We start from the raw sequence: 24,157 nt of genomic DNA, 5'->3' as shown, positions 1-24,157 counted from the left end.
CTGAAGGGGGTAGAAGCCAGCCCTAATCTGGTTCTGATGGCAGCTGACACGGAGGCTCTGGCCACTGTGAGCTTTGCAGTAGTCAGCCCAGCAGTGGCTTCAGGGCTACAAGGCAGCTGTGACTCTCTAGTCTCTGGGTGGCGGCGATGGTTTTCCAGACCTCTCAATCACAGCTTGGGGCAGTGTGACCTAGAATCCTAACTTTTGCTCTTCCCATCCATCTACTGGTTTTTACCATCGTCTGAGTCCCTATATTACATCCCTTTCTGCTCAAAATACCTAAGATGGTTCTGAAGCTCTGAACTGAATGCTGATAGACTCTTCCATGCAGTTTGTACCAATCTGCATTTCCATCCACAACGTTGGAGAGTGTCTCTTTCCCTCACAGCCTAAGCAACACAGTGTATACCTTCTTTTTTGACTCATCTCTTAGGTGAGAAAGGTATCGTAGTGTAGTTTTAGTTTGCATTTCATTCATTCAGTGACAGTGAACTTCTTTTCATGTTTAGAAGCCATGAGGATTGCTTCTTCTGTGTATTGTGCCACCAGCTCACTGTCACATGGCTGCAACCACAAGGCTTGGACCTCCTGCCCCTAATCATACCAGGTCGCCAAAGACCTCCACATCACCAAATCTAATCATCAACCTTTGAGTCTTTTATTTATACTACTAGCAACATTTAGCAAAAATGGCCATGCCTCTTCTTTGAGACACTGGCTGCCCTTGGCTTCCAGAGCTCATACTGCGTTCATTTTCCTCCTAACTCACGGTTCCTTTTGTATGTTCCATCTCATCTCCCCAACTCTATACCATTGAGCTGCCTTGGGGCCCAGGTCTTGGACCCTCTTTTGATCCCCATTCACCTGTGATCTTGTCCAGGCTCATGGCTCTCAATCATTTTTCTATACTGAGGGTCCCAAATTTCTATCTCTAGCTCCAACCTCTCCCCTACTCAAAATCCCCACTTGGATAAATTTAAAAGTCATCTCAAACTAACCATATCCAAATCAAACTCACCTCCTCCCTTCTAAAAAAATAGAACTTTCTCCTCCCAGTGTTCTCTGTCAGAGTTAATAATAGCACAGCACCATCTCACCAGCCACCCAGGCCACAAACCAGGCAGTCCTCCCTGATTCCTCCCCCTCCAATCACCCCTCATCCAATCCTCACAAACCTACCAGATCTACTTTCTTTTTTTTAAGATTTTATTTATTTATTTGAGAGACAGAGACAGAGAGAGCATGAGTGGGGGCAGGGGCAGAGGGAGAGGGAGAGAGACAAGTAGACTCTCGACTGAGCAGGGAGCCTGACGTGGGGCTCAATCCCTGGACCCCCAGATCATGACCTGAGCCAAAGGCAGACACTTAACCAACTGAACCACCCAGGCGCCCCTATATCTACTTTAAAGGTCCATCCAGAATATGATGTTTGCAGCCCCATCGTGCGTCCTGGCTTATTGTAGTGGCCTCCAAGTGATCTCCCTGCCTTCACTCTTGTTCCCTACCAGCTCCTCACAGCATACCTGCCAAAAAGATTCCATTAGAACATAAGTCACATCAAGTCACTCCAATCAAAACACCTCACTGGATTCCCATATTACTCTCAGTAACCTCCACCTCTTACAATAGCCTCCCAAGCCCTTCTTGATCTGCCCTCCTGGCCAACAGGTCTCCTCCAATCTTATCTCTACAGCTTTCCCTTTCATACCCTCTACTCCAGCTGTACAAGCCTCCTTGTACCTCAGACGCACCAAGCACATGCCAGCTTCAGGACTTTTGCACTTGCTCCCTCTGCCCAGAATGATCTAGACAGCCAAGCCACTGACTCTCTCATCTCCTCAGTGCTCAAAGGCACTTCTCATGGAAGAGGGCTTGCTTATTCAAAATAGTCACTTCTGCCCTCTCTCCAGAAAGTCCTATACCCACTTCCTGCTTTCTCATCATAGCACTTAGGATGATCTGAGCCTCTGCCACCACCACAACCTCCCCACTACCCAGCTAGGAGTGTAAACTCCATGAGAATGAGGATTTCAGGCTGTTTTATTCAGTGTGAAATCCCTAGCACCTAGAACAGTGCTTGGCATATAACAGACCCTCCATAAGTATCTATATTAATAAATGAATGAACAAAAGCTAATGTATAGCCTGTAGGACATTCATGTCAACAGGAGGAGGAGATGTAGATTTGGGAAGCCATGGGAGTGGGTGAAATTACCTTGGAGGGAGGAGGTAAAGCTGTAGATGGGAAATACTAACTCACAAGCCATGGTAAGTGTCTAACCTGGAGATGAAGAGTTCAGTGAGAACCGGACAAAAATGCTGTAGGGCAGGTGAGGGTTAAGAGTAATAGCCGATAGGGGGCATCTGGGTGGCTCAGTCGCTTAAGTGTCTGACTCTTGGTTTCAGCTCAGGTTGTGGTCTCAAGGTCATGAGATCGAGCCCACGTTGGGCTCTATGCTCAGTGTGGAGTCTGCTTGAGTTTCTCTCGCCCTCTCCCTCTGTCTCTGTCTCTCCCCCTTGCTCGTGCTCTCCCTCTCTCTCAAATAAATAAATCTTCAAAAAAAAGGAATAGCCAAAGTGTAAAATATGTCAGGTACCCTAAATGTATTAACTTACAACAACCCTATGTGTTCAATACCATTACTATTCCTAATTTCCAGACAACTAAGTGAGTACAAAAGGTTTAAGAACTTGCCCGGGGCCATTTAGCAAAACTGGGGTCAGAAGCTGGGCTTTAGTCTTTATGTTTCTACTATAACTGCCCTATACCTGCTTTGATGGGAGCTGATTAGGACTGTACCAAAGTTGTGGAGGATCCTATCTCCAGTCCCCATCTCCATGCTCACCAAGGAAGACAGGAAGAGCATCCTCGGAGTGAGACAATGTGGCCTTCCCAGGGGGCTAAGATGCGTTATCGGAACGAGCCCTGGGGGGAGGACCAACACAGGCTCTTGTCCTGGCTTTGCCACTTAACAGGAAATTCAGCCTAGTTACTGCATATTCTGACTGTCCCCCTCCTCATTGTGCAAAGAGGGAGCCAGCTCACATAATCTCACAAGTTCCTTCTGGCTTAGAAATCCCATAGTCTACAACCAAGGCACCAACTCTGTTAACAAGAGAGAGAAGCACATCCTACAAGATGCAACTTTCCTGTAACACCAGCTACAAGTCCGTAGGGAAAAATCAACAAGTAACGAGGGCCTGTTACACAGACTTTTCTGATGGAATCGGAAGCTCTAGGAAGGTTACTAAGAACTATGGACTTGGAAAAGGGAGCTATGGTGAGAACTGGACATCCTTCAGGGGGGCACTGCACATCTTGGATGCATGTTCATTATCAGGGTTCCTCTTCTTTTTGGTATTATAATTATTATACTGGTGAGCAAAACAGGAGACTCCACATGTCAGGGGAGAGGCCAAGAATAAAATTTAATTCCTGAAAACCTAGATTGTAGAAGACATCATGCTAAAAATGAGGAATTTTTAGACATACACATACGTCTATAAATAACTAGAAGCTTGTGTTGATGTTCTGCACACACCTGTCCATAAACTGTGCTTGTGTGCACATGCCTGGACACATGCTCACATGGCGCGTCTCAGCGTGCGTGCATGCGTATCTATATATACCCACAGGACTGGCCAGATATAGATTTATATATTGGAGCCTGGCTCTTTCAAATGGGGGATAATGACACTGAAAATTATTCCAAGCTTTTCAAAGACATAAATGACCAAACTGCCTCCTGACTCCTGAATTGTATTACCCAGAAAGAACTTAATAACATGTTATTATCGCTTCTCCTCACTGACAGGATTTCGGGGCTGAAAAGACAAACAAGAAGTACGTTCGTAATCACCAGCACAGTCACCTCTGCCGAGCTGCGACCACCGCTAATTCCAGGTAAGTGCTGTGGGGTGGGAGAAAGCCTCTGGCTGAGAATTCGACTTGGTGCTTGGTAATTGTCACCAGCTCAGCTGGGCTGTCACCAGCTGAGAGGGGGCTACAGGAAGCTCATGGAGCCAACAGAGAAGCCCATGGGGTGAAGGTAGAGAAGAGAGATTGCATTATGGGAACCAAAATATAATTTCTCAGTTCAAAGATATAATATACATAAAAATCCTTGTAAACTGTAAAGTGCTCTACCAATGTGACTGAACAGGAAGGGGTATCATTGAGGGGTCTTGTTTGGGTTAGGGCTGCCGCATACAGCTGTAGAGGCTGTGCACTGCTCAATTTCTGAAAATGTCATTAGTCTATATGAATGGTGCCCCCCTGGAGTTGTGCCTTGTGGCAGCCCTGTTGAAGTAGGGCTAAGTTGGATGATGAAGACCAAGATGGGGGCTGCTGTTCCCTCCTGGATAATGCTTGAGCCCCAGTGATGAACCATCCAGAGAGGTGGTCAACAATTCCAACAACAACTTGCCAATGCTTTGGGAAATTTGCTTCAGGGTAATTAAAAGGCAATTACAGTTAAGATCCTTGAGGGCAGGAGCCATGATCCTCAGTCTGGTAATATGATTGGTATATGATAAACATTTAGAAAAAGTGTGTGAAAAATAATGGATAGAGAATGAATGAATGAATGAATGAATGAATGAATGAATGAATGAATGATGGAAACTCATGAGGGTCAACTCCTGGGGAGAACTGGTTATAGTGATTGCAAAGAGCCTGTCCAGCTCAGAAGGTGCAACTGTATACTCTGTGTCTCTTCTTCCATGACTCAGATTATAACCAGTCTTTCCTGAAGAGCCATGGACAGGCTGATTCTAAGATGGCCCCCAGATTCCAACACCCCCAACACAACACTACATACACATCTTGTATAATCCCCTTCCTTGAGATGAGGGCCAGCCTGAGAATATGATGATATGTCATTTGTAATTCGCTTATGTTTAGGCCAAAGTGGAAGACTTTTGCAGCATCACTGATTTAGAACTAAGGGAAATAGAGGTCTGGGAGCAAGATGGCAGAGGAGTAGGAGACCTAAATTTCATCTGGTCCCAGGAATTCAGCTAGATAGGGATCAAACCATTCTGGACACCTACAAACTCAACAGGAGATAGAAGAAAAGAATAGCAACAACTCTCTGAACAGAAAAGTGACCGCTTTCTGGAAGGTAGGACGTGCGGAGAAGTGAATCCGAGGCGATATTCGGGAGGATAGATGGCGGGGGAGGGGTCTCCATCAGCCGCTTCTGGCAAGTGATAGAGCCGTGGAGCACAAAATCGGAACTTTTAAAAGTCTGCTCCTATGAGGGTCGTCACTCTGGTGCCTAAGCGGGGGGTGGAACCCTCCGGGACAGTGTGGTCTCAGGACCCTCAGGGTCACAGAAAGACCGGGGGTGCCTGAGTGCGACAGAGCTCCCAGGTATCCGAGCGGGGAAGCCGGCTGCAGAGACGGAGCCGAGGCGCGGGCTCTCAGCTCGGGGTTGCCATAAACCGGGATCCGCAGCACAGTCGGGCCCCTGCTCCTCCAGCAGGGACCCAACCAGCGGCAGATCCAGGGAGACTCACCTTCCTCCCCCGGGAGGAGCCGCGCGGGAGCTCACCGCAGGGATCTGCTGGGTTTGGAGACTCCACCCGGGGTCGGGTGCCAGAGATAGAAACGCGCGGTCACAGGCCGGGTGAGCACGGAGTGCGACCGGAGACCGGGGAGACGGGAGTGACTGACGGCTTTTCTCTGGGGGCTCACTGAGGAGCGGGGCCCCGAGTTCTCGGCTCCTCCGGGGTGGAGATAGGGAGGCCGCCATTTTCACTCTCGTCCTCCAAAGCTGTACGGAAAGCTCACAGGGAACAAAAGCCCCGGAGAGCAAACCCGAGCAGAGTACTTAGCCGGGAGGGGGCAAGGGCGGGGCAATTCCGCCTCCAGCAAAGACATTTGGGAACCACAGCAACAGGTCCCTCCCCCAGAAGATCAGCGAGAACAGCCAGCCAAGACCAAGTTTACCGATCAATGAGAATGGCAGAACTCCAGCGCTACTGCACATAGAATTCATGGCTTTTTTACCATGATTCTTTAGTCTTTCAAAGCTAATTTTTTTAATTTCCTTTTTTTTCTTTTTCTATTTTTTTTTTGGAATTTTTCTTTTTCCCTTTTTCAACCAACATCTTATCAATCCTTTTTTTTTTAAATCTTTTTTATTTTTAATTTTTAGAGTTATATTCTATCCCTTCATTGTGGTTAAACTTATTTTTGATATATATATATAAGTTGTTCTCTCTTTAAAATTTTGGGGTACAGTTTCTTCTAACAGACCAAAATATACCCTAGATCTCTAGTGTATGGTTTTTTTAATTTTTTTTTTTTTTTTTTTTTTTTTTTTATTCATGAAAGTCAGAGAGAGAGAGAGAGGCAGAGGCAGAGGGAAAGAAGCAGGCTCTGCACTGAGCAGGGAGCCCGATGCGGGACTCGATCCCAGGACCGTGGGATCATGACCTGAGCCGAAGGCAGACGCTTAACCGTCTGAGCCACCCAGGTGCCCCTCTAGTGTATGGTTTTGTTCTAGTCTGCCTGATCACATTCTCTCCCTTTTTTTTTAATTTCTCTTTTTTCTTTTTTCAGCCAACTTCTTATCTTATCAATTCCTTCTATAAAATCTTTTATAATTTTCATCTTTACAATCATATTGCATCCCTTCATCATATTTACCCTTATTTTTGCACATATATCAGTTTTTCTTTCTTTAAAATTTTGGGAGGCAGTTTCTTAGACCAAAATACACCCCAAATCTAGCATGTGGCACTGATCTATGCACCAGCCTGACCATATTTGATGATATTCTTTTACTTTTTTTTTCTTTTTTTCTTTCTTTCCCTTTCTTTTACCCCAGTATCGGGTCTCTTCTGATTTGTTTAGTGTATATTTTTCTGGGTTCTTGTTACCCTGTTAACATTTTGTTTTCTCATTCATCCATTCTCCTCTGGACAAAATGAGAAGACGGAAAAGCTCACCTCAAAAAAAAGAACAAGAGGCAGTACCAACTGCCAGGGACCTAATCAATATGGACATTAGTAAGATGTCGGGGAGTTCAGAATGACGATTATAAAGATACTAGCTGGGCATAAAAAAAGCATGGAAGATACTAGAGAAACCCTTTCTGAAGAAATAAAAGAACTAAAATCTAACCAAGTAGAAATCAAAAAGGCTGTTAATGAGGTGCAATCAAAAATGGAGGCTCTAACTGCTAGGATAAATTAGGCAGAAGAGAGAATTAGTGATATAGAAGTCCAAATGATGGAGAATAAAGAAGCTGAGAAAAAGAGAGATAAACAACTACTGGATCACAAGGGCAGAATTTGAGAGATGAGTGATACTGTAAGATGAAACAATATTAGAATAATTGGGATCCCAGAAGAAGAAGAAAGAGAGAGAGGGGCAGAAGGTATATTGGAGAAAATTATAGCATAGAACTTCCCTAATTTGGGGAAGGAAACAGGCCTTGAAATCCAGGAGGCACAGAGAACCCCCCTCAAAATCAATAAAAATAGGTCAACACCCCAACATCTAATAGTAAAACTTACAAGTCTCAGAGACAAAGAGAAAATCCTGAAAGCAGCTTGGGACAAGAGATCTGTAACCTACAATGATAGAAACATTAGATTGGCAACAGACCTATCCACAGAGGCCTGGCAGGCCAGAAAGGACTGGCATAATATATTTAGAGCACTAAATGAGAAAAATATGCAGCCAAGAATACTATATCCAGCTAGGCTGTCATTGAAAATAGAAGGAGAGATAAAAAGCTTCCAGGACAAACAAAAACTAAAGGAATTTGCAAACACAAAACCAGCCCTACAAGAAATATCAAAAGGGGTCCTCTAAGCAAAGAGAGAGCCTAAAAGCAACATAGACCAGAAAGGAACAGAGGCAATACACAGTAACAGTCACCTTACAGGCAATACAGTGGCACTAAATTCATATCTTTCAGTAGTTACCCTGAATGTAAATGGGCTAAATGCCCCAATCAAAAGACACAGGGTATCAGACTGGATAAAAAAAACAAGACCCATCGATATGCTGTCCGCAAGAGACTCATTTTAGACCCAAAGACACCTCCAGATTGAAAGTGAGGCAGTGGAAAACCATTTACCATGCTAATGGACACCAAAAGAAAGCTGGGGTGGCAATACTTATATCAGACAAATTAGATTTTAAACCCAAGACTATAATAAGAGATGAGGAAGGACACTATATCATACTTAAAGGTACTATCCAACAAGAAGATCTAACCATTGTAAATATCTATGCCCCTAACATGGGAGCAGTCAATTATATAAGCCAATTAATAACAAAATCAATGAAACACATCGACAACAATACAATAATAGTAGGGGACTTTAACACCCCCCTCACTGAAATGGACAGATCATCTAAGCAAAAGGTCAACAAGGAAATAAAGACTTTAAATGACACACTGGACCAAATGGACTTCACAGATATATTCAGAACATTCCATCCCAAAGCAACAGAATACACATTCTTCTCTAGTGCCCATGGAACATTCTCCAGAACAGATCACATCCTAGGTCACAAATCAGGTCTCAACCGGTACCAAAAGATTGGGATCATTCCCTGCCTGTTTTCAGACCACAATGCTTTGAAACTAGAACTCAATCACAAGAGGAAAGTTGGAAAGAACTCAAATACATGGAGGCTAAAGAGCATCCTACTAAAGAAAGAATGGGTCAACCAGGAAATTAAAGAAGAATTTAAAAATTCTTGGAAACAAATGAAAATGAAAACACAACTGTTCAAAATCTTTGGGATGCAGCAAAGGCAGTCCTAAGAGGAAAGTATATAGCAATACAAGCCTTTCTAAAGAAACAAGAAAGGTCTCAAATACACAACCTAACCCTACACCTAAAGGAGCTGGAGAAAGAACAGCAAATAAAGCCTAAACCCAGCAGGAGAAGAGAAATAATAAAGATCAGAGCAGAAATCAATGAAATAGAAACCAAAAGCACAGTAGAACAGATCAACAAAACTAGGAGCTGGTTCTTTAAAAGAATTAATAAGATTGATAAACCCCTGGCCAGACTTAGCAAAAAGAAAAGAGAAATGACCCAAATAAATAAAATCATGAGTGAAAGAGGAGAGATCACTACCAACACCAAAGAAATACAAACAATTATATGAACATATTATGAGCAACTATATGCCAGCAAATTAGATAATCTGGAAGAAATGGATGCATTCCTAGAGATCTATAAACTACCAAAACTGAACCAGGAAGAAATAGAAAACCTGAACAGACCCATAACCACTAAGGAAATTGAAGCAGTAATCAAAAATCTCCCAACAAACAAGAGCCCAGGGCCAGATGGCCTCCCAGGGGAATTCTACCAAACATTTAAAGAAGAATTAATACCTATTCTTCTGAAACTGTTCAAAAAAATAGAAAGGGAAGGAAAACTTCCAAACTCGTTTTATGAGGCCTTCATCCCAAAACCAGACAAAGACCCCATCAAAAAGGAGAATTACAGACCAATATCCCTGATGAACATGGATGCAAAAATTCTCACCAAAATACTAGCTAATAGGATCCAACAGTACATTAAAAGGATTATTCACCACGACCAAGTGGGATTTATCCCTGGGCTGTAAGTTTGGTTCAACATCTGCAAATCGATACAATACATTAATCAAAGAAAGAACAAGAACCATATGATCCTCTCAATAGATGCAGAAAAAGCATTTGACAAAGTACAGCATCTTTTCTTGATCAAAACTCTTCAGAGTGTAGGGATAGAGGGTACATACCTCAATATCATAAAAGCCATCTATGAAAAACCCACAGCGAATATCATTCTCAATGGGGAAAAACTGAGAGCTTTCCCCCTAAGGTCAGGAACATGGCAGGGATGTCCACTATCACCACTGCTATTCAACATAGTACTAGAAGTCCTAGCCACAGCAATCAGACAACAAAAAGAAATAAAAGGCATCCGAATCAGCAAAGAAGAAGTCAAACTCTCACTCTTTGCAGATGATATGATACTTTATGTGGAAAACCCCAAAGACTCCACCCCAAAACTGCCAGAACTCATACAGGAATTCAGTAAAGTGGCAGGATATAAAAGCAGTGCACACAAATCAGTTGCATTTCTATACACCAACAACGAGACAGAAGAAAGAGAAATTAAGGAGTCGATCCCATTTACAATTGCACCCAAAACCATAAGATACCTAGGAATAAATCTAACCAAAGAGGCAAAGAATCTGTACTCAGAAAACTATAAAATACTCATGAAAGAAATTGAGGAAGACACAAAGAAATGGAAAAACGTTCCATGCTCGTAGATTGGAAGAACAAATATTGTGAAGATGTCAATGCTATGTAGAGCAATCTACACATTTAATGCAATCCCTATCAAAATACCATCCACTTTTTTCAAAGAAATGGTACAAATAATCCTAAAATTTGTATGGAACCAGAAAAGACCCCAAATAACCAGAGGAATGTTGAGAAAGAAAAGCAAAGCTGGTGGCATCACAATTCCGGACTTCAAGCTCTATTACAAAGCTGTCATCATCAAGACAGTATGGTACTGGCACAAAAACTGACACATAGATCAATGGAACAGAACAGAGAGCCCAGAAATGGACCCTCAACTCTATGGTCAACTAATCTTCAACAAGGCAGGAAAGAATATCCAATGGAAAAAAGACAGTCTCTTCAACAAATGGTGTTGGGGAAAATTGGACAGCCACATGCAGAAGAATGAAACTGGACCATTTCCTTACACCACACACAAAAATAGACTCAAAATGGTTGAAAGACCTCAATGTGAGACAGGAGTCCATCAAAATCCTAGAGGAGAACACAGGCAGCAACCTCTTCGACCTCAGCCACAGCAACTTCTTTCTAGAAACATCGCCAAAGGCAAGGGAAGCAAGGGCAAAAATGAACTATTGGGACTTCATCAAGATAAAAAGCTTTTGCAAAGCAAAGGAAACAGTCAACAAAACCAAAAGACAACCGATGGAATGGGAGAAGATATTTGCAAGTGACATATCAGATAAAGGGCTAGTATCCAAAATCTATAAAGAACTTATCAAACTCAACACCCAAAGAACAAATAATCCAATCAAGAAAAGGGCAGAAGACATGAACAGACATTTTTCCAAAGAAGACATCCAAATGGCCAACAGACACATTTTGAAAAAGTGCCCAACATCACTCGGCATCAGGGAAATCAAATCAAAACCTCAATGAGATACCACCTCACACCAGTCAGAATGGCTGAAATTAATAAGTCAGGGTACAACAAGATGTTGGTGAGGATGCAGAGAAAGGGGAACCCTCCTACACTGTTGGTGGGAATGCAAGCTGGTGCAGCCACTCTGGAAAACAGTATGGAGGTTCCTCAGAAAGTTGAAAATAGAGCTACCGTATGACCCAGCAATTGCACTACTGGGTATTTACCCTGAAGATACAAATGTAGTGATCCAAAGGGGTATGTGCAGTCCAATGTTTATAGCAGCAATGTCCACAATAGCCAAACTATGGAAAGAGCCAAGATGTCCATCAACAGTTGAATGGATAAAGAAGTGTGGTATATATATACAATGGAATATTATGCAGCCATTAAAAAACAAAACAAAACAAAACAAAACAAAACAAAACAAAACGAAATCTTGCCATTTGCAATGACGTGGATGGAACTAGAGGGTATTGTGCTAAGCGAAATAAGTCAATCAGAGAAATACAATTATCATATGATCTCACTGATACGAGGAATTCTTAATCTCAGGAAACAAACTGAGGGTTGCTGGAGTAGTGGGGGTGGGAGGGGTGGGGTGGCTGGGGGATAGACATTGGGGAGCGTATGTGCTATGGTGAGTGCTGTGAATTGTGTAAGACTGTTGAATCACAGACCTGTACCTCTGAAACAAATAATACATTATATGTTAAAAAAAAAAAAGAAGGTAGTAGGAAGGGAAAGATGAAGGGGGGGAAATTGGAGGGGGAGACAAACCATGAGACACTATGGACTCTGAGAAACAAATTGAGCGTTCTAGAGGGGAGCGGGGTGGGGGGATGGGTTAGCCGGGTGATGGGTATTAAAGAGGGCATGTATTGAATGGAGCACTGGGTGTTATACACAAACAATGAATCATGGAACACTACATCAAAAACTAATGATGTAATGTATGGTGATTAACATGACATAATAAAATAAAATTTAAAAAAAAGAACTAAGGGAAATAGACATTATCCTAGGTGGGCCTGCCTTAATCAGATGAGCCCTTTAAGAGCGACTGAGTCCTTCCTGAGGTTAGACAGACACTCTCCTGCTGGCCCTGAAGAAGCAAACAGCCATGCTGTGAACTGCCTGTGGAAAGGGGCAGCCTTGGAGCTGAAGACCTCAATCCTATAATCAAAAGCAATTGAATTCTGCCAACAACCTGAATGAACTTGGAAGAGGATCCCAAGCCTCAAAAGAGAGCACAGCCAGGCTGACACTGTCCACCTTTGAATGCGACCTGTGAGACCCTGAGCGGAGCACCTGGCTAAGCTGTGGGACCCCTGACCCACAGAAAGTGTGAGGACAACGTGTGCCACTTTAAGTCACTATGTTTGTAGTGATTTGTTACACAGCAATAGAAAATTAATATAAATTCTCTATCTGCTTAAAGCCTTGTTGAATGCGGTTTAAAAATGGTGTGTACCTGAGTGCATATGCTAAAGAGAGAGAATTTAAATTCTAAAAAATGGCCCCACTATTTTTGGATCATAATCGAAAATATGGACCATCATTCATTCAACAAGTATTGACTGAGTACCTACTTACTATAGGCAAGGCAGTAGACAAGGAATTTAATCAGGATTAGAAACCAAAACTGGAAATTTGTTACTGCTACTACCTAAGGGAATTAAAGGGAAAATGTTTAATGTTGAAATATAAGGCCTCCTTGAAACCAAGAAACAGACTTTTAACTACAGAGAACAAACTGTGGGTTACCAGGTGGAGGGGGGGATGGGTGAAACAGGTGATGGGAATTAAGGAGTGCACTTGTTGTGATGAGCACCAGGTGATATATACAAGTGTTGGACCACTATTCTGTGTACCTGAAACTAATATTACACTGTATGTTAGCTGGAATTTAAATAAAAACTTAAAAAAAATATATCGGGCCTCCTTAAGCCATCCTTATCAGAATGTATGCCTGTCAAGGATGAGTTTCTTTGAGATAGTGAATGAATAATACTAACAGTAATGATAATAATAATAATAACAGAAGGCCAACCCAGAGTTTTAATCCAGCTCTGTCTGGAAAATTCCATGCAAACAAACTCCATTGAACGCCTTCCATCTTGCAGGATAGTAAATGGTCCCTTTGCCTCTTAGTCCCTTCACGCCCCCTCCCACCTGCCAGGGAATGTCTGTCCATGTCTGTGTCCCCCCAGATTTCCTCCAGAAACAATAGAGAACAAGAAATTAAAGCTACGCAAAAACACATGCCCAGCATAATTGGAAGACAGAGAATACCTAAACTCTAAAATCACGGTAAGCAAAGCAAACAAAACTTCCAGGTGAGAGATCTTGCACATCTCTGCCTCACCACCTACCACCTACAAGGCTCTGCTGTGAGGTAGGGAGAGTCTGCAGGCATATCTTTTGGGGGAGAAGAAGGGGCAAAGGAAGAGAGAGGCATCCTTTGGCAGTTGGATGGTCTAGCACACCAAAAGAGTAAAAAAAAAAAAAAGAGAAGTATCTCATTATAGATTCTTTTTTTTTTTTTTAACTTTTTTTAAATTTATTTGACAGAGAGAGAGCACAAGCAGGGGAGCTGCAGGCAGAGGGAGAGAGACAAGCAGACTCCCCGCTGAGCAAGGAGCCTGACAAGGGGCTCGATCCTAGGACCCTGAGATCATGACCTGAGCCGAAGGCAGATGCTTAACCGACTGAGCCACTCAGTCGTCCCTCATTATAGATTCTTTAGCAAACGGAAGACACTTCATATTTGTGGCAGATTAAGATTTTTGCACTCTTCAGTGAGAAGATCTTCCCCGTCTCCATTTCCTGTCCACCTCCCTCCTCCCCTGGGCCACCGTCAGGAGACTTCCAGAAGGGGAGGTGAGGGGAGGGGGGGAGTTTTTTACTGACATTTGATTTCAAAAAGCTAGCTATTTGGATCTTCCCTCAGGGAATGCAACAGACTCAAAACTTAAGCAAAGGATCTGGGAGAAACTATTAGAAGTAAGAGCAAGACTCCCCCTCCCCTCTGTGCTCTCCGCCTCTTCCTCCAACCCAACCCCAACTAAATAAAAATAACTTTTCCAGGCCAGGGGACAATTAGGAAAGCTGAGACATCACTAGGTCCCAGATTGGAGCCCTAGACCCTCTTCCTTGCTCCTATTTGACATCTCAGGAGTCCAGAGGGGTGTGAGGTCCAGTGTCCTGTGACCATTTCCTAGGTAGAGCTGTCTCTGAACTGGACGCAAGTCCCTAGAAAAGAGAAGGTCTTAGAGCTTCCCCGCACCCCAGCATGGTTTAAGAACAGCATTCTTGGTATTGCTGCGCGCATAAGTCCTGAGAGAACTGTCCTCCCTGATGGGGTGAAGCAGAGAGAAAGCTAGGTAAATATCTCCAGGAAAGGTGAGCAGTGGCCCGGATTGCTGGAGGACTGGCCCAAGCCTTTAGATGCTCACATGGCCAGATGGCACCAAAGGCAGGATGGCCCCTCTGGAGGTGTGGGCCCCCAAGGAAACCCTTGGAACTCAGGAGGGGAAGGAGAATTACTAAGATGAATCTTCTCCCTCCTGGTAGAACGGACTCGAGTCTGAAGTGAGGAGGTCCAGGGCCCTTCCTGAAGCCAGCCTTCATGGGCGGAGAGTCAGCACAGGGTTTGGAAGTACAGCTGAGGGAGCCCAGGCACAAAGGGGCAGGCGGAGGCTGAGCTGCACCTGCCAGAAAGTGCTCTGTATGCTGTAGAGAATGAGCAGGAAGGGAGAGGTCGGGAGGAGAAGGGGGCCCCACAGCGCCAGGCCAGGATCCGCAGCCTGGATGCAGAGATGACAGTCCACGACGTGACTACAGCTCTTCCTCCTTCCTCTTTGAGAAACAGCTGGGTTGCTGGCACCCCTTCCCTGCAGCGAGACTCCTTGTTTTAAATGGTAGATGAGGAGGGGCAGAGGACAAGAGAAAAGCAGAGCCTGGTTCCCGGAGGGCCCTCCTACTCAAGCTCCTAAGTTGACCGGCCGCCCGCATCCCTGAGAAAGAGACATACAGTCACCCGGATGCAAGGGCACCCTGGGCCTTAGCGTCCCCAGGGAAGGGAGAAATGGGACAGGTTGTTCCACATTCCATGCCTGCCTTTCCCATCCCAGGGGATAGCTTTTTTTTTTTTTTTTACCTTTGTCTCTCCTTTCTTTGTAGGACCCAGCTCCTCCTAAGTGGGCAGGAAGTATGATGAGAATAAGTCACTTAACAAATGCCTAACCAACCTCTGGGACACAGCACTTTCATGACCACATCTGAACTCATGTGGTGAGCTCCTTGATGTAACTTACTAGCAAGAGAAGACACTACGCCCCGCCCCACAAAAAGAACACAAAAAGACAGGGAGGAAGTAGCAATTTGACAGTAACTGTTCCGTGCTAGGAGAAACACAATGGTACAATCTCCGGAAGCCAAGTGTTCGGTAACTTTGCTTTGGCTTCTCCCTCAAGGAGTAACAGCCCCAGAAAGAGGGTGATGCAGTGCCCTAGCACCGTGCTACTCCCAGTGTGCTCTGAGGCCCAGCAGCATCACCAGGGGCCTGCAGGAAATGCAGAATCTCAGACCCCACCGAGACCTCCTGAATCAAACTCTGTATTTTTTTAAAAGATTTATTTATTTTAGAGAGGAAGAGCGCATGCGTGCAGCGGGGACGTGCAGAGGGAGAGGGAGAGAGAAAATCTCAAGCAGACTCCCTGCCAACCGTGGAGCCCGAAGCGGGGCTCGAGCTCATGACCCTGAGATCATGACCTGAGCCGAAACCAAGAGTTGGACGCTTAACCGACTGAGCCACCCAGGCGCCCCCGGACTCTGCATTTAACAAGAATGCATACTGAGGTTTCAGTAGCAAGGCCTTCTATCACAGAAAGGAAAAGAGCCCAGAGAGAGACCAGGAGGAACGGAAAGACCAGTGAGATGATTATGAGTACCTTAGGGGGCAGGTGTTCGTAATATCTCTTAATTTCTTAACTAATTATTATTCAACAGCCAAAAGAAAAAACCAGAGAGACCTAGAGTACAACATGTGTCATCTGGTGCCAAGCCAGCTTGTCTGATCCCAGAGTGTGGCCCACATGAGATTTTTCGCCTATAAACATTCATGAGTGAACTACTAGGCCAGTGGGCCTTACCCACCTGTCACTTCCCCCTACCCCATGTCCCTAGGCGGCCTTTCAGGACAACCCCCACCCCCACCCCCATCCTCCCACCGCAGGAGAAATGGACCATTTCCTACTTTATTCCCAGCGAGAAGTAGGCGCTCAGTAATTGTGTGCCAAATAATGGAAGTGTTGTGCTTGCAGCCTTTGATCAATTAGTGATTGTAATTGGAGCTGAATGTAATTAATTATATAATTTTGGGCCGTTCAGGTTTAATTCTACTAAAATTACATCACGAAAACAGGGCTGGAAGAAGGATTTCCGATAAAAAGAAAGGAGCTGTGAGCGAAGCTTCCACGGACGGTAGGTGCACATCGAGGTGGTTCCCGTGCCAATAATAAAAGAATCACGCAGCTGCATAACTAAGGGTTCTGATCCTGAATCCCACTTGGACACAGAGTCCAAAAATCGAGGACCAGGCTTCTGGGAGCCGTGGACACTCTCTGCTATGGAATCTGCTTAATTTGGGGGCATCAATTTGCCTTGATCCATTTCTACTGCTGCATGTTTTCCATTTTTCATGCCATGTGATCTCTTTTTGACTCTCAGAGCCCCAGAGGGTGTTAAAGCTAAAGAAGGATCTTTGAGGAATCTTTAGAGCAGTGGTTTTTAGCCCAATCAGACCTAACACACCCTTCTTACAACAAATATTTTGTATTGCCCCTTCCCATCTGAAATGAAATCCACAGAAACTATAATTTACCTACATAATTATATATATAATTTTTCAAAGCCAGATGGATACGGGTGGGTGGTATTGGCCATTCACAGGCAGGTTCTACATTGCCATTTCTAAAATGATGAAGAATAACTCCTAAAGAAACAAAACCATCCCTCAATCCTCATGGCAATGACATCTCTGGAAAATTTAATGGGTTTGAACACCAAGCAAAAAATGCTTTGCCTTTTACATGTGAAACTGAGTTATGTTGTAGATTCAGTTCATTATAAATAGGATTTTCACCACACAAATATCCCGTGGAACATTTGGAAACCACACAGGTCAAAGACAAATTCTTTGTTGAGCGAAGCTGTGCCTCCCACAGGAAGATATCTGGCAGCCTTGAGCCCACCCACTCAATGCCAGGAGCAATCCCCTAGTCATTGTGATAACCCCCAAAACTGTGCCTAAGCACTTCCACGAAATACCTGGGGGCAGGAGCACCCCCACTGAGAACCACTGACTTAACCCAATCTCTTTGCAAGTGAGAAATGAGAGATGGGGGAGGAGGAGATTTGCCCTAAGTGACTAGCTGGCCAACAGCACCCCAGGTCTCTGGACTCCCATTCCAGGATCCCTCCTAGCTCCACATGGCAGCTCCCCATACTGAACATGGTCAGAGGGGATCCAACTCTTGCTCAGAAATCCTTTGGGTTCCAATGCAGGAACCCAGAAGATCAAACTCCCTGCAAAAGAAAACACAGCCACACGGTGTTGATAAAGTCCTCTAAGCTAGGGAATGACATCACGATGCCTTTAAATCAGTCTGTCCCAATGAGCCCAAGATGTCTCTTCCCCATCACCAGTAAGCTAGGAATGTTCTGTCAGTGTGGAGAAGTTAACTTGTTGTCCCCTGCTGTTCATGAATGAGAGCCCTGAAACTATCCCAAGTGAAGAAAGGATCGGACGTTGAGAACAAAAATAGCAATTGGGCGTTTGCCAACACTGCTCGATCAGTGGCAGCTGGCTGGTATGCTGTGTCCAGAAGGATTCAAGAGTCACATCCCGGCTCAAAGCAAAAGGATGCTGTGATCAGTTTGTAGAGTTTGCATTGGCCACGGTAGGGGCTGGCAGCACCATGCCACGGATTTCCCATATCTGTTTTAGAACCCCAGACAAATCCAGTTTACTTTCCCAGGTCAGAAGCTCATTCATTTTACCGATAACAGTCTATTTCATTCCACTGAATTCTTTAAAATTTCAGGCCAACATCTCCTTCTTGATGGTTGACACAGTTCAATTGTGAGATAAATTGCTACGAATAGTCATGCTAGGATCTTGTCTCAGAGTCGCCCTCCCTCACGCAGTACACACACGTTGAGTACATGTTATATACCAGTTATTGGCAAACCTGTTGTATTGCACATAAAAATCATCCTTTCTCAAGGTCCCTAATTCACAAAGTAAGATGCATCACACAGAACTCAGCATGAATACCCACCATTTTCCATCTGAAATGGATGTACCCTTAGTTAAGGGATCAAGATGACACAGTGCATAATGACTGATGGTAATTAGTGCCTTGAATATTTCTTGCTAGGACAGCTATATTTTGAGTACAAGTGTCTTTAGACAAAATGGCTAAATATTGGTTCTCTTTAAAGTTAAAGTAGGTAACCTAGAAAAAGACATCTAGAAGAATACAAAATAATCATTCAAAAAGGCTTCCTGTATAATACTTATTAGAAATACAAAATTAGGTCAAATGCTCTTGAATGAACTGGTTTTAAAAATCTTAATAATGAAAAAAAAGGCAAGAAATAATAGGAAGTTCAAGTGGATCTGAAAATATTCAAGAATACTTAATTTGAGATACACTTGTCTCTGGGAGAACTGATCCTTAGGCAAATGGGTTTTTGGCCATGTGACTACAGGCAAATTGGCCTTAGGTGAATTGGACAAGAGCCAGTTTGGTGGGACAAGATGGGAGACACAGAGCACAGGGAAGGGACCAGATCCAGACCAGGACAGCGGTGGCAGACAGGTAGAGGAGAGTCGGTGATACAAGACATCCAAGGAGGTGGAGTCTGGGGCTGGGAAGGTTGTTATGAAGGTCAAGAAGGGGTACAGGCTAAGTCCTGGCTCCCAGACCTGGGTGACTACAAGGTGGGACCATCCACTGAGACAGTGAATGTGGGCCCTTTGGTCCAAATGAAATCTGGAGAAAGAATGGCCCCAAAGAGAAACAGAGATAGTCTCATCAAATCTCGCTTCCAGGTGGGCTGCTGACTGGCATCACTGGTCCCCAGGAGTTGTTCACATCCCTTGCTCTCCTCCCAGGCCACAGATTCCCAGGTCACCACTGCCTCCACCAGCAATAGCCTCCCTCCTTACCCAAGGCCAGAAAGACCACAGGCAGGCAACATGTCTGATTCACTCTGTCTCTCCCCTCCCCTCCCCCATAAATAGGCGTTGAAGGAATACACACTAGACGCATGAATTGAGGGATGTGTAAGCAGCCCCACGATGACTAGTGAGGGGCCTCCCACGGCCTCCACTGTCACACAAGAGACAAAGAAGTGCTCTTTGCCCTCCAAGACCTGCAGAGGGCCAGTAGACAATGCGTGCAGATGGTGGGAGTGGAGAGAAGAGTCAGGAGAAGTGGGAGGAGGAGAAGGAGGCCACAAGGCACAGTGGTCTTGGGGGGCTCCCAAGGCAAAGCAGAGCTTGAGTGCTCTCAGCAGTGGACACATAAGGGAGAGAAGAGGAGGCAGAGTGGACAACAAAGGGCAAGGCCATGGAGATGGCTGAGCCTGTTTAGGAAGCCCACAGCCCAGACGGAGGGACAGGGGACAAGCCTCCCGTGAGCCCTCACCTCACTCAGCCAGACACGTGACGTTAGGGAGCGCAGGGGGGAACAGAGGCCTCCACACACAGTCCAGTTCCTAAATTCGACCCTGGCTAAACTCGAGTTCTGGGAACTGGCCTGCCCAGCTCTCGGGCCCACAGGGAACACCTGTCTTTATCTTAAATGCTCCCAGGGACATCTCAATCAAACCAACACTGTGATTAAAAAAGAGCTCCTGCCAGCTCTCTGGGGGTGACCCGTGGACAGCTACTAGTAGAATCAATAAGAGAAATTAAGCCTATTTCAGCCAAATAGCCAGCTCCTAAGAACCCCATGGGTCATTAGCAAACAGGCATGACTATTCTAAAAAGCACATCCATACACATGGCATCCAGCCAGAATGGCATGTGTGTCTGTGGTGATTTTGACCAGAAAATGGCATTTAAAGGAGACTGTTAGGAGCCCTTACTCTCATTGTCTAAACAGCAGCAATAAAAATTTACTGCAACTTAGCCCTGTTTGTTCTTGTTCGGTTGTGTGGAAAGTGCCCAGTCTATAATTGTCTCATATTCTATCTCTGTGTATGTGTCTATTATTCCCCTCTAGACTTCCTCTAAGCTCTCCACAGCCTCCAAACAGAAATCCAGGGCCCATAATTGCTACAATGATACGGACCCTTTTGTTAAACATAAAATACCAAATTTAAAGTAACTTACACAAAAAAGGTGAGGGAGATTTGTTGGCTCAAGTAATGGAAAAATCAAGGATGGATTTGGCCTACAGGAACAGCTTGATCTAGGGGTTCAAAGAATGAGGCAGACAAGATAGCCACCGGAGCTTAGAAACCGGGGGAAAGGTCATCATTCTCCATAGCTCTAGCTGAAGTCACAGGAAGGTCTTTGGGGTCATGAATCCCTACCAGAACCAATCTCAGTGTCCAGAGAGGTGGCCATCTGTCTACTTCCATGGTTTCTGGGAGATCCTGGATCAGCACACTTGCAAGAATAGGTGTTTCTGCAGGAAGGGGGAGTTCTGTTAAAGCTGCAAGGTTTGCTGGGTAGATAAACTGTCTATTTGCATGCTGTGCATTTACCTATTAGTTGCTTAGAGCTGCTTTTCCCTGTCACTTTCACTGGTGCTACCTATTCACATTCACCACAGCCCTCTGAGAAGGGCAACCTATGGGAAGCAGGGGAAACAGAAGCGCCGAGACCAAAGCAACCTGTCCAGTGATAGCAAACCAGGGCACCGGGCTGACCTCCAGAGGCCTGGCTCAGTGTGGACAACACTGGCCACTGCCCAGAGAACCTGGTCCAGGCCAAAGGTAGGAAAAAGATCTGAGTCTGCTCTGGACACACCTTGCCATCAGATTATTACAGGCATTAACTGTTTTAAGTCAGAATTCACTTCTAATCAGCTCATTAAAATGCCCCACATTGATGGTTTCTCCCCTCCCCGTTTTGTCACCTCTCCCTGCATATTTGGGAGAGAGAGAAGAGGTGAAAATGGCAGAAGTCCTCTACATTCCCACTTTCCATGGGGCACAATGGAATCCTGCCACTCTTAGCTCCCTGTATAAGGCTTTCCCTAGAAGGGGTCATACCCCAGTGTCCACAGCGGCCTGAGGGGCTTGGTGTTCCAGGCGCTGTTGGCCGGGTGAGGTCTGGACCACACAGGCCCACCCTCTGCAGAGAGATGACTGTTCATGTGGTGTCCCGGCCCAACTAAACCCACTGAAAGAGCTCCCCTGTCCCCGTGCCCCCGGCTCCAGACTGAGGAGGTTGTGGGAAGGCAGGGAGAGTTCAGCTTCCAGCAGGCTTGGTGGAAGCAGTCCTTTACCAAGGAAAATGGGAAGTCAGAGGTTGAGAGCCCCAGCTCTGGCTTCGGACCACCTTGGCTCAGAGCCTGCCTCCACCATTCACTGCCTGTGTGCCTCCAGCAAGCAACCCAAGCCCTTTGTGCCTCAGGTTATTCACCTACACTAAGGGGATAATAGTGGCCCCTAGACTTCATTATGTTATCATGTGAATTAAGTGCCATCAAGTCCATGCAAAAAGGCTAGAGTGTGGTTGGTGCTCAGAATTAGCTATTATTATTGCTAATATTTTGTCATTTACTGATTACTAACTCTTCTACCTGGAACAAAGCCTACCGTAGCTTTCCCAAGCCTGCCCACGGGATTCAATGGTGTGATAGAGAGCATAGCATTCCCCCCCACCCCAAAGATGTGCACTTTCTATTCCCTGGAACCTGCAAATGTTACCTTACATGGTAGTCAAAGGCATTTACAGGGGTGATTACGTTAAGGCTCTTGAGAGGCAGAGATCTTCCCAGATTATTCAGCGGGGCTCGAAGTAATCACAAGGTGCTTATAAGAGGCAGGCAGGAGGGTCAGAATCAGAGAAAGAGCTATAACGAAGAAGAGGTAGAACAGAACCAGCCATGAGCCAAGGAATGCAGGCAGCCTCTAGAAACCAGAAAAGGATCCTCCTCTAGAGCTTTCAGAAAGGATGCAGCGTGTTTGATACCTTGATTTTTGGACTTCTGACCTCCAGAAGGATAAAATAACCAATCTGTGTTGTTTCAAGCCACTCAATGGTCAGATCACCATGACCTAGCATGGGGCTCCTGACCACCACCTTTAAGCCATGGGTGTAGGGAGCATTTGATTAAACAACACTCAGAAGAAAGCCTCCCCATCCTCTAAAAGCACCCCCTTCACATTCATTTCTCCAACAAATATTTATCGCATGTCTATTCTTGCAAATAGTACATGGCCACACTCACCACCTAGCAGGGGGCTCATCCAAGATCCAGGCTCCTTCCACCTTTCTGGTGGGCTATCCTCAGCCTGTTGGACTTTCATGGGTGTGAGAGTCTGACTGCATTTTTGACATTGACCCTGACAGCTTCCCTTTGGCCCCAAGTGTGGGCAAACCGATAAGAAACCCCAAGTGTTCCCTCCATTGACACTGGTGGAAAAGTTCAAATCATGGAAACCATGGCCCCCACAGAGGAGCCCTCATCCTGGTCTCGCCCCAAGAAAAACCAGAGCTACCCTGACCCTACCATGCCTCACTCACATTTCACTCCAGACCAAACCTGAGCCTTCTCCCAGGGTAATCCTTTTGCTAGTTACTATACAAGCAATAAGCTTTACCTCACATCCATCAATGCTTGTATGTCATTTGTTCCAAGATCCATAAACACCTGGGAAGGCTGTCTGGCATTCAGCAGGAAATGACAGGTGTCCAAATAAAAAGTCACGTACTTACTGCCTCAAAGTCACAAAATGGCTGCTGTAGTTTCAGATATCCAAAACCACATACCAACTTCCCCCACAAGAAGGAGCAGAGAAGGGCAACACTAAAAAATGACACCCTAATTGGGGCACCTGGGTGGCTCAGTCATTAAGCGTCTGCCTTCAGCTCAGGTCATGATCTCGGGGTCCTGGGATCAAGCCCCGCATCGGGCTCCCTGCTTAGCAGGAAGCCTGCTTCTCCCTCTCCCACTCCCCCTGCTTGTGTTCCCTCTCTCGCTGTGTCTCTCTCTGTCAAATAAATAAAATCTTAAAAAAATAAAAAACGACACCTTTATCAATGTCTAAAGAAAAACTTCCCAGAAGCCTTCAATAAGATTCCCCTTCATTTCTCATGTCATGTGTCACCTCTAGCTGCAAGAGAGGCTAGGAAAACAAGATCTCAACTCTTCAGCCTCTCAATCAGAGGGCAGGTAAAAGCTAACAGGGTTGGGAATGGCATCTGCCATGGGGGCTAATAATAACAATTATTCATAAAATAATCATAGGTGAGACTAACTTACCCCCTCTGGACACTGGGAGACAACTGCAAGGTCAGGCTGGGTTACCTGTCAGCAGCAGGGCGCCTGGCGTTCAAGGACTCTCGCTGAATACAGGTCCCCAGGGTCCAGCCCAACCAACACCACCACTCCAAAAGGTCAGGCTGTGAAGAACACGCCACTCTCTGTGGCTTTGTTCGTCCTGCCTGTTAGGGTCTCGTCCCATCCCCAGTTCCCAATTTTTAAGCCCTAGTGCCTCACGGCTACACCTGGAAACCATGTAAGCCCCAAGTGCCCCTTCCAGGGCTCCAGCTAACTCTTCTCATAATTGCTCACATGGAGGGTAATGCTCAACCTCCCAATGAGTCCTGCCCCTAGGGATTTGCTTGGGTGCCTCTAGGAGCCCCTTTGGCTTTCTGAGAGGTCATTCATGGGCTGCTTACATTCTTGGAGGACTGAGA

General features: G+C 45.3%; 1 protein-coding gene across 9 annotated transcripts in view; it reads right to left on the bottom strand.

The window, feature by feature from the left end:
• ADCK1 (aarF domain containing kinase 1) overlaps positions 1-24,157 on the bottom strand; it is a 144,767-nt gene that overhangs the window by 3,523 nt on the left and 117,087 nt on the right. The window lies entirely within an intron of this gene.

The sequence above is a fragment of the Mirounga angustirostris genome, unplaced genomic scaffold (genome assembly GCF_029215605.1).
Source record: "Mirounga angustirostris isolate CCGP_5_RB_7025 unplaced genomic scaffold, mMirAng1.0.hap1 SCAF_9, whole genome shotgun sequence".
Classification (NCBI taxonomy): Eukaryota; Metazoa; Chordata; class Mammalia; order Carnivora; family Phocidae; genus Mirounga; species Mirounga angustirostris.
Note: the sequence above shows the minus strand (reverse complement) of the source record. Positions and strands in the feature narration are given on the sequence as shown.